The sequence below is a fragment of the Microtus ochrogaster genome, unplaced genomic scaffold (genome assembly GCF_000317375.1).
Source record: "Microtus ochrogaster isolate Prairie Vole_2 unplaced genomic scaffold, MicOch1.0 UNK44, whole genome shotgun sequence".
Taxonomy (NCBI): domain Eukaryota; kingdom Metazoa; phylum Chordata; class Mammalia; order Rodentia; family Cricetidae; genus Microtus; species Microtus ochrogaster.
In genome coordinates, this window is record NW_004949142.1 from 365,216 (window position 1) to 375,606 (window position 10,391).

At 45.9% G+C, this 10,391-nt stretch overlaps 1 protein-coding gene across 1 annotated transcript in view; it reads right to left on the reverse strand.

Moving 5' to 3' along the window:
• The window catches only part of Stat5b (signal transducer and activator of transcription 5B), a 71,029-nt gene extending 60,890 nt beyond the window's left edge, over positions 1–10,139 (reverse strand). The window contains exon 1 of the mRNA XM_013354449.2: positions 9,825–10,139. The gene's annotated coding sequence lies outside the window, so the exon portion shown is untranslated. The remainder of the gene's footprint in view (positions 1–9,824) is intronic.
• Between the last annotated feature and the right edge of the window lie 252 nt (positions 10,140–10,391).

The window sequence follows — 10,391 nt, forward strand, 5'->3', positions numbered from 1 at the left end:
CCCCACTGCCTCCCCCAACCCACTGCTCATGTTTTTATTTGAGTGTCACATTGGCCATGTTTCTCTTTCGCTCCACTTCCTCTTTAGGGTCCTTCTCTTTCTTATTATTTATATGATATAGACATCATGAATATTAATCTATAACCCTATAATGAAGGCATCATTTTTTTTTTCTTATACTGTCATTTTTATTTCTGACACTTGGAGTATAAATGCTTTGTTTTGTTTTACTATTTGTCTTTATTTTTTTCCTTTTATAAATTATTTCATAAAATCTACATTTGTCTTCTTCAAGTGTCATTCATTTCCACAGTGTGTCTCATCTCTGGGTAACATACATGCGAAATTGATTGCTGGGAATACAGTTGCTGGAATGTTTGCCTTATATACATGAAACCACGGGTTCAATTATCAGCACCACACACACAAAATATTAAAAAATAAAATAAAACTTAAAACCACAAGTGGCACACTGTTGTGGCAAAACACAAAGCCCTGTGGTGGTAGGTTATCTTACTTAAGTGCCCATCCCGTTAACATTACCTGTTCAGCCCTAGTATTGCGAAATCAGAGGGTCTCACTTCATCACCAGCTCAGCTTGTGAATTACAGCCATGTCATTCAGGAAGCCAGATATTTTCTATTTTGTTTTAATGTCTTCAAGAGTTAGAAGAAGGGGCAACTGAAATGAGCTACGACACAATGAGTATTAGTACCTGCTACTCAAACTCACTGCACGATCAATTCATCTCGACAATACAAGCACATTCAGACTTCCCAAATTCATTAGTGACAGACTAAAAGAACAGTCACAGAAAAAATCAAATAAGGAGACATTTGCATCGTATGCCTGTATGGAAAGCCTTCATGCTGCCCGATTCTCACTGTAAACAGGTCCTAAAACACTACCCCTCCCCAAGGTAAACAGCTTCATTCTGTTAGAACTGTGTATTCCGCTCACTCTCTACTTTGCCATATTTCTCAGTTCTTAAACACGATCTGCACTCGGGAGGCAGAGGCAGGCGGATCTCTGTGAGTTTGAGACCAGCCTGGTCTACAGAGCTAGTTTCAGGACAGGCTCCAAAACCACAGAGAAACCCTGTCTCGAAAAACCAGAAAAAACTAAAAAAACAAAAAAAAAAACCACGACCTGGGCCTGAGGCTGTAACTCAATGTTGGAGTACTTAATTTGTCTAATGTGCACAAATCTCTGGATTTAATTTCTAGCAGCACACACACAAATATATTAAACAAAACCAAAATATATAACTGGCTTGACTCTAAGAGAAGTGTAGTGGCTTACGTAGAGGGCTGAGACTCCAACAAGCTGGAGGCTAGCCTAGGCTACACTGAGAGTGTATGGTCAGCCTGGACTACAGAGTGAGGCTTTCCCTCAAAAAATAACAATAAAAGCAGCCAAAGAAACAGTAACATTACTTCTGAGAGAACACTTCTGACTATTTAAAACTGTAGCTGTCCTGCACATATTTTAGGACTGATAAAGTCCAATGTTTAGTATTAACAGATTAAGTGTCCTGAAGATCCCTTCTGTTCCAACCACGTTGCTGTACTCCAATAAATTCTATGAGTGTAGTTGATTTAAGACATGCAGCCTAGGTCGGGCTTTTAAAATCCTACACTTCCCCAAACTATGCTCTACCGTCTAGAGGCTTTGCATTTAGACATGAATGAGGTTTCATAGCCTTTCTCATTTACTCTCACCTAAAACGTTGGAAAACCCCGCTTGAAGGCTCTACAGACATATCAGACACAGGGGAAAGCACACAGAGAGAACAGCTTGAGCTGCAGGCTCTCACTGCAGAGAGCCTGAGGAAACTCTGACTTACACACATCTCACATAAGGTTTTTCCACTGACAATGTAATTTTTGTCAACATTCAAAGAAAATTCAGCCCCGGTCAAAGGTGACAGTGGCAATCGCAGGTGCTGACACCCTCTGTTTGTTTGAGGAGGAGCAGCCACATTCCTAGGGAATTCAGATGTCCTCCACTGTGGCTTGAGCTCCCTAGTTTATGTCACATCCTTTAGGGGCGGGAAATCTGTCCCTAAGATTTAATGTCACACCCAGCTCCTAGCTTGGGGAACTTCTCAGGGCCTTTCCTTTGGTCTGAATACACATTAATTCATTCATCTCCCTCAATCGATGTCCCAAAAGGTTGGAGAGACGGCTCAGCAATTGAGAGCACAGACTGCTCTTGCAGAGGACTCTAGTTCAGTTCCCAGCACCCACACGAGGTGGCTCACAGCTCCAGACTCAGGGAAGCCAAGGCCTCTCTGCCTTGGCACCTGTGCTCACCTGCATATACAGACACAGATATACATCCCTTTAAAAAAAAAAAAAAGAAGTTATTCCATAGAAGTAACACTTTTAAATTGCTGTATTTCAAAAAATTGTAATCGAAAACTCTAAAAAGCTTCCGTGAAACAAGAATAGAAGCTTAAGTCCCTTCAAAATAAAATTGAAAATAAATTGAGCCAGAACTCTGTTCTCTGTAAGGAGGGTTACCGTACATAAACTACCGTAAGCGTAGCATTAATCATCCTTCTGTCTGTATGCAGAGACAGAAGGGCAGCTCAGAACACTTCTACGGAAAATAAAGAAACAACCGACTTGAGGGCACCACCTGTGCCATTCCAAAGCTGCAGGTGTCTGCTGTCCCTGAGCGCAGTGGTTTAGGATGGGTCAGGGTTTAGCCCGAGTCCTGCGGTTACTAGCAGTGTGACCTTGGATGAGTTACTTAACTTCTCTGTGGTCATTTCTTCACTTTTATCTCAAGATAATATCCATTCCTCCGAGGACCATAAAACACAGGCACCAGGGAGGTGGGGTGACTCAGTATATAAAGCACTTGCTACATAGGCATGAGGTCTTGAGTTCAATCCCTAGACCCTACATAAAAGAGCGGGCATGGTGGTGTTCATCTGTAACCCCAGCCTCGGGACGACGGAGAAGGGATGACCCCATCCCTTCCCATTGGTCAGACAACCAAAGCCAGTCAGTAAGCCCCAGGTCCCAGTGAGAGGCTGTCTCAAAAGCTAACACCTGAAATTCACGTCTAGCCTACACACACACACACACACACACACGCACACATGCACGCGCGCACACACACGCACACACCTGTAACAGTGTTAGTCTGACACACTGAATGTGAACAGTAACCATTAGGTATTATTCTCATAATCTTTCTCCGAATTTACGGCACTGGAACATTTAATTCAGCTCTGGGTTTAGACATAAGTACTTTTAAATTAATTTTCTGTTTATTTCTTGAAGGATGGCAAAATAATTACTATATAATTAGTATATCTACTTGTTATACTATGTTATAAAGTACTGTAACCTACAGTATTAAATAATAATAATACTTATTATTATTATTACCAACAGCATTTGAGACTGGATCTCACTATGTAGCTCTGGCTGCTTGGAACTCATAGTGTATACCAGGCTGAATTCAAACTCACAGACTCCCCTTGCTCTGTCTCCCTAACGCTAGGATTAAAGATGTGTCATTACACCTGGCCTTCAACAGTTTTTTTTTTAAAGACAGGGTTTCTCTGTGGCTTTGGAGCCTTTCCTGGAACTAGCTCTGTAGACCAGGCTGGCTGCGAACTCACAGAGATCCGCCTGCCTCTGTTGGGATTAAAGGCGTGAGCCACCACTGCCCGGATCAAACAATTATTTTTAATACAAATCACACATGTGGCTAAGACTGGCAACCTTGGCCTGGTTCCTCATATGCAAAGAAATCCCCTGGCAGGGAAAAACAAGCACTATCAGAAACCCTGAGGTCTGTCCTATAATCACTACAGAGTAAAGCCAAATTCATATCGACTAGCCAATGGGCATTGAAAATATTAGTCACCAAATTGATCCCAACAAATAACAATAATTGATTGGCTCATTGATGTATTTCCCCTTGTCTTCCCCAACCTTTCTATAAGCAGTCAGAAAGGAAAGTTTTCATATTTTCTGAGAATCTCATTACTACTCTCAAACCATGCTCTCTATCTTAGTATAATTTTTAAAATGAGTCAGTACAAGTACTTCAAAAAAAAAAAAAACTAGAGTGCGGAGAATATGCAGCTATTTCTCTTCATAATAGAAATGTGCAAAGAATTCTCAAAGGGCTCTTCAGAGCGCCAGAGGCAATGGAAGCATTGATGGAGAGGGAAGCACCAGTAGGGTTGGCAAGAGGACTGTGGGAAGAAGCAACCAGCCCCTCAACCAGGCCCTGGATTTTTCATCTTCACGGCACAATGCAAGGGGAAATGGGAGTAATTACTGTAATTAAAACCCAAAGAAGAAAATGACCCGCGAGACAAAGTTAAACCTCTTCTTCTTTGGACACTGGTGTGGAGGGAACAGGAGGTCAAGGTACGAGGCTTAACTCCGTGGCAAATTTCACTCTGCAGAGCCCTGCTCCATGCCAGGGTGCTATTTCTTTTGGAACTGTGATCCAAAAGAAAATACAGAAGAGAGCAACTACCTTGAAACCGCAAACACGGCAGCAGCCGAGTCGGTTCCGAGTCTATTTAGTCATTACGCTATTTAGAAGAAAGTTAGTGAAGAGGGGGAAACAGAAACAACACCGTGTTGTCCTTCTCCCCACTTCTCCCCACGGCTCCACAGAACTCTCCAGCATTTAGAGTCACTGTGACTTGCTCTAGAAAAACCACCGAGTGGGTCTGGGGATGCAGCCTGATGGGCAGTGTGTTCACTTAGTATTCCTCAAGGCCTCCAGCACAGTCAAACCAGGTCTGGTGGTGTAAGTTTGTTATTCTAGTGCTGGTGTGTGTGTGGGGGGAGATCCAGAGTTCAAGGCCAGGCTAGGCTTCACAAGGCCCTAGAGCAACGGTTCTCAATATTCCTAATGCTTCAACTCTTTAATACAGTTCTTCATGTTGCGGTGACCCCCAACCATAAAATTATTTCATTGCTACTTCATAACTGTAATTTTGCTACTTTTACAAATTGTAGTGTAAATATCAAATATCGGATATGTAACCCCTTAGAAAGGATCGTTTGCCCTAAAGGGGTCACGACCCCTACACAGGTTGAGAACCACTGACCTAGAGGGAGGGGCAGGGCGACACCCATCCCAGAGGAACAATGAAGAGCTCTAAACTAAGTTGAGGGTGACTCCTCAGAGATCGCCTCCTGGAGCTGCACTTCCCTTGGCTCCGAGTTCATCCTCCATGATACTGTGTACAGCGGCTGCCCAGTGGTCTATAGTAGAGCACCAACGTCTACTCTAAATTCATGCCCTGACTTCCAGGCACCTGGGAGGGAAGAGCTGGCAACAGTCCCATTTCTCCAGGACTGTGCCTCTGTTGTTGTGGCTGCTTTAAGGCTCCTTCCAAAAGTGCTCCGCCTTGAAGAGAGATGGGAAAAGATTCAAGAATGCTTTGTGTTCCCAACTGGGTCGTGGACTGAGCTCAGGGATGCTGTTCCATGAAGCAGGACGAGTCAGACAGAGTGCATGACATCTGATGCTTGCCTTTGTGTGTTTAAAGGAAAACTATGACCTGACGAGAAGGGTAACATGTGGACCTAATTTTGAAAATATAAACAGGAAGCACCCCCACCCCAATATTACCATTTAAAAGAAAAAAATGAAAAGCAAACCTCAAAGATACCTTCTAAGGAAGTCATGGTTGTGACAAACTAACAAAAGTAATAAAATGTCGTGTAAGACACCGCAACCACTAGAGTGAGGGTCTCATGCTGTCAACCTAAGATCTGATATCTACAGTGTTTCTCTGGATGAGTAAAAATAGCATCGATCTTGATACGCCAAGTCATTTCCAACACGTCTTGGCTTTTGTTGTTGTTTGTTTTTTTAAGTAGTAAAGGGTTATCCTTAATAAAATATCCATTGTTACTTTTTTTCTTCAAATAAAGCCATTATAATTGGGGGTAAACTAAAATTTTTTAATTTCACCTTGTGTTTATAATTTAAATGTCCGGCGGTGGTGGCGCACACCTTTAATCCCAGCACTTGGGAGGCAGAGGCAGGCGGATCTCGGTGAGTTCAAGACCAGCCTAGTCTACAAGAGCTAGTTCCAGGACAGGCTCCAAAACCACAGAGAAACCCTGTCTAGAAAAACAAAAATAAATAAATAAATAAATAAATAAATAAATAAATAAATAAATAAATAAAATAGAATTATAATTTAAATGTACAAAAAAAAACCACCCTGCCTAATCAATGGAAACTAGACTGTTAAATCTGACTTTCTTATTCCCAGAAAAAAGCACAGAACTGTTGAGTTCACATCACGCTAGAGGAAAAGGCCTCTTCTGGTTTAGAACAGTTTTATTCACAAAATTCAAATTAAAAAGAAAAAAAAGATGGAGGTAGACCTGTTGACTCAGGCCTCTAATCCCAGTACTTGGGAGGCTAAGGCAGGAGGATGTTACAAATTCAAGGCCAGATTGGACTACAGAGTAAGATTTTGTCTCAAAAAAAAAAAAAAAGATTAAAAAACCTATTCCTTTAAATAGACAATTGGGAACAGTGGTATTTTGAGACTGTTGTCGCTGGGGATAGGATACAGAACCACATACATACCCTGATCTACACCTCCCCTCCCCCAAATTCTTTATTTTTATGTTGAGACAGAGTTTTGGTTATCAGCCTAGGCTAGCCTCAAATTCTGAACCCTCCTGTCTCAGTTTCCCAAGCAGCCAAAATTATAAGCATGCATTATTGTGCCAGATTTTAGGGCAAAAACCAAAACCAAAAACCAGAGAAGGTGAGTGGAGGAAAAGGGGGAAGAGAGGAGATGAAAACAGAAGTTCCCAAGTCAAAGGGCGTTGAAATTTCATTACATAGTACAAGAATATTCTTCGAAGAAGTCACTGGAGATGACTTGGAATTATCCTCGGGTAGTTAAAAAAAATAATTTCAAATGCTTAAACAACAACAACAAAACAACTGGGGGTGCCTATAGGAATTCTATGGTAACTGCACTCCAAAAGAAAGGCAGGAGGATGTCCCCAACACCAGAGTCCACACATCTGAGCAAGACTTTGCGGACACACACACACACCTCGTATGTAGGGCACTAGAGCATTGAGGCAACTTACAACTAACATCAGATTTAAACTGCTATTTACCTCTTTTAAATCACCTTCCTTTCACTACAAGGCCACGTGTGTCACCTGCCGACATAATAAACAAACCAAAGGAACTACAGCAAGCAGATTTGTCTGTAGAAGCCCGACACAAACACAGACTAACCATAGCATCATTGGGAGGAAAAAAATTAAACATCTACCAAAAAGCAATAAGTGATCCTTTTCATCTTGGCGTGGTCTTTGTGTGTAAGGAGGAGGAAGAGGAGAAATCAGTTGAGACTAAGAAAATGGAGGTGAAATGAGAAGTCAGAACCAATAGGAAGTGTTGGCCAAATATTTATGTTGTAATACTTCAGGCATCGATAGCATCTTTTCCTCCTCCTCCAATATACATTATGAAGTACACACTTAAGAAACACACCCCAGCCAGGCGATGGTGGCGCACGCCTTTAATCCCAGCACTCGGGAAGCAGAGGCAGGCGGATCTCTGCTGTGAGTTCGAGACCAGCCTGGTCTACAGAGCTAGTTCCAGGACAGGCTCCAAAACAACAGAGAAACCCTGTCTCGAAAAAACCAAAAAAAAAAAAAAAAGAAACACACCCCTCTTACACTCAACACAGCATATATTAACAGCTTCTGGGCAGAAACAAGAACACAGGGAAGGTGAGGATTAGGGAGAAGCTGAGGTCACTGGGTCTACAGCAAAGATTTCTGAAGGAATTTAGCTCTGAGTTATGCAATCACCAAACTGTTGGTGACAGAAATCAACTCTTGTTTTTGTTTTGTTTCTGATGGGGGGGGCAAGGAGAAGAAGAGATGGGGAGACCTTCCCATTCCTTTGCTGTATTTCAGTTTAGTGCTTGAACCTACAGAAAACAGGCCACTCTCCAGTGACACTCCGCCCGAGGACAGGTGGTGTTTTAACTGGACAGACAGATACCACCAAGGGCTGCATGGTGAATTTTTTTTTTTCTTCAAACCACCAGCCCCTTTTTCATTTGGCACTGTCAATGTGAACAGCTGTATTCTTTCCCAAGGGGGAAAAACTGCTACCAAACAAACACGTAAATATCAGCCGGGGCCACCCAGCAGCGGCTCCCCCAACTGCAAAGATTCGAAACCAATTCAGGGTCACGAATGAATTAGAGAAACGGGAAACAAATGGTACCTAAATGAAATACATCCTATAGGCAGTGAACATCAGACAACAAAAACAAATGAACAACAGCAGAACACTGAGGTAGGAGGCCAAGTCCTGTATCCTAATTGAACAGTAACAAAATTGTGCGAGATGATGCGGACTCAACAGCTGAAAACTTATTAGGGCCCAGGCAGCCAGCCAACCGATTTGGAAACCCAAGACACAAGCAGATGATACAATGCCACTACTACAAGACTGCACAAAGTCCTCAGCCCAGTGACACTAGCCCTCTCAAGGGCTACTCTCTGAGGATACTCCAGGGGACAGCCTACAGAAGGCAAAGAGGGATGGGTCCATAAGGGTAAGTGTGAATCCCGAAACTAATAATAAACAGTGACCTGAGCTGCTAACTAATTCCACCTATCTGAACCTCAGTTTTGTTTGTTTGTTTTGTTTTTGTTTTACAATAAAGGAAAGAGGTATAATCCCCCCCCCCCGGGGAAGTGGAGGCTTCCCAAATCTAAGATTCTATAACCCAGTTTGCCACTATTTATTTCTTGCAAATTATGACCCACAGCAAGACAAGCACAAAAAGTGGGCATAGGTCCTTGAGAAAGAGAATCGGTATCTCTTTTTGCCTTTGAAAGCCTTGTGGCTTTTATTAATCCCAGCTTGCTAAGCGCTGGCGTTTGTTTTTCTTCTTTGCCTTTTCCATCACTGCTGGCTACAAGTGTTTGCAAACGCCTTCAGCTCCGGACAAGTTTTTTTTTCTTTGATCGCTCTGACCATCTTGCCAGATTCCTTTAGCCTCAGACCAGCTTCGGTGATAAGACAGCTCTCCTTCCGACTCCCCATATCTACCCCCGACACCGGGAGCACTTTTTTTTCCAGTCTTCAACCCTGGCTGGGGGGGGGGGGGGGGAGGGGAGAGAGAGAGAGAGAGAGAGAGAGAGAGAGAGAGAGAGAGAGAGAGAGCCCGCATCCCACCACCACACGTACAAGCTCAGGCCTGGCAGGTCCTGACGCGGGATCCCGCAGCCCAGAGCCTTATCAAAATGTTGCTATTTGTTGTCTTGACTCCTTATAAGGCGCTTTTTCTTAAAGCTTTGCTAATAACCCTCTCACCCCACTGGGCACCTCCGGCTCATCTATCTCCCCAGACTCTCCGGCACCCCACTTTACAGGGGGAGGTAATAATAAAAAGAGGAAAAACTGGGAGAGAGCAGAGACTCTTCAGAATTGCAACAGGAAGGTGTGAGGCGGCCGACAGCAGTCCCCTGGCTCCCAGGGGATCGGCTCTGGGGGTGTCCCTCACACACCCATCATGACACACACGCGCCAACACTTTCCACGGCATCTACGGCGCCCCCCGCCGCGGCCTCCGCGCGCCCCCCTCATGCCCCCCCCAACAGCGCCCTGGGCCGCTGCGAGGCCGCCCAGCGCACGGCCCCCGCGGCCTCCCCACGGCCCCGGAGCGATGGCGGCGGCTCGGCCCTGCCCAGCTTCAAGGCAGTAAAAGCACGGGGGCCCCACCCGGGCTCCCCGGCCCCCGGCCGCACGCTGGGCGCAGCTCCTACCTCGGTCTGCCCCTACGGGAGCCAGCGGTTCCTCCGGCCCGCACGCTCTCTCGCGTCCACTCGCTCCCTCCCCGTGCAGGACCTCCGCGCGTCGTCGCCCGCGCTTGGTCCCCGCCCGGGGTGACGGCTTGGGCCGACGACTCTTCTCCCGCCCGGGGCCCACGGGGGCGCGCGCGCCGCTCTCGCGCTCAGGCTCCGTGGACGCGCGCCCGCCCGTCGCCCCGAGCGCGCCTTGCTTCCTGGTTCCTCCCAGCGCGCGCTCCCCAGCCCCGAGGTCCCTTCGCGCCCCCCTGCGCGGCCTCCCTGCTGGGCCCCGGAACCATCTGTGCGCAGCGGGGCGCGGGGGCGCGCTCAGCCGGGCCTGCGCCGCGCGCTCCCGCTGCTCGCCGAGCCTGTGTCCAGGCGCCCGGCACATGCTGCTTTGTTTGGGTGGGGGCGACCACCGCTTAACGGCGCGGGCGGCTGTGGTCGTGGTGATTGGACCCCCCTCTGCGGCCCGCCCACCTCCCTACGGCCAGGAACCAGGCCCGCGTCCCGGTCCTCTCAGGCCGAGGGCAGAAGTCCATA